At 48.2% G+C, this 519-nt stretch overlaps 1 non-coding gene across 1 annotated transcript; it reads left to right on the forward strand.

The window, feature by feature from the left end:
* Positions 1 to 168: 168 nt before the first annotated feature.
* Trnas-gga lies at positions 169 to 240 on the forward strand. Its single transcript has one exon. It is a non-coding gene; the product is annotated as a tRNA-Ser (tRNA).
* Positions 241 to 519: the final 279 nt, after the last annotated feature.

Below are 519 nucleotides of genomic sequence, written 5' to 3' on the forward strand. Positions count from 1 at the left end.
ATAACTTTTCAATTAGAGAAAAACTTGACGCTGCTAAATTGAATACCCGCTCTGGAGACGTGCTGGGGATGTCATCTCTCCGTGGCAATCGGCACTGCATCCATGGAGCGAGATTCCAACATCGCTCTGGAGTCGTATGTACTGTGTTAAAGTGGCGTAAGGTGTGAGGTCTGAATAGCTCAGTGGTAAGAGCAGTTGCCCGGAAAGCAGAAGACTCGGGTTCGATTCCCGATTCAGCCACTTGTACCTCGCATATTTTTTCAGACCCGCAAATGTTGTTTTCTAACAATTATTTGTCGGGCTGAGGAAGTGTGTAAACGCCCTACACAGACACGACAGTGCCGCTGCCACGGAAGAGATGGATGCTTGGTTCGTGCCTCCTCCCGCCTTAAATCCCCCCCTCGCTTCACTCTGCGGTGTACATCTGTGCCAGGCCATACGCTGGCACAGTGAAGCGAGGGGGGATATACAGACATATGCTAATCTAATTAACGTGTTATTTATATTTTGAATTTAACA

Source organism: Formica exsecta, unplaced genomic scaffold (genome assembly GCF_003651465.1).
Source record: "Formica exsecta isolate Colony F162 unplaced genomic scaffold, ASM365146v1 scaffold2091, whole genome shotgun sequence".
NCBI classification, from domain to species: Eukaryota; Metazoa; Arthropoda; class Insecta; order Hymenoptera; family Formicidae; genus Formica; species Formica exsecta.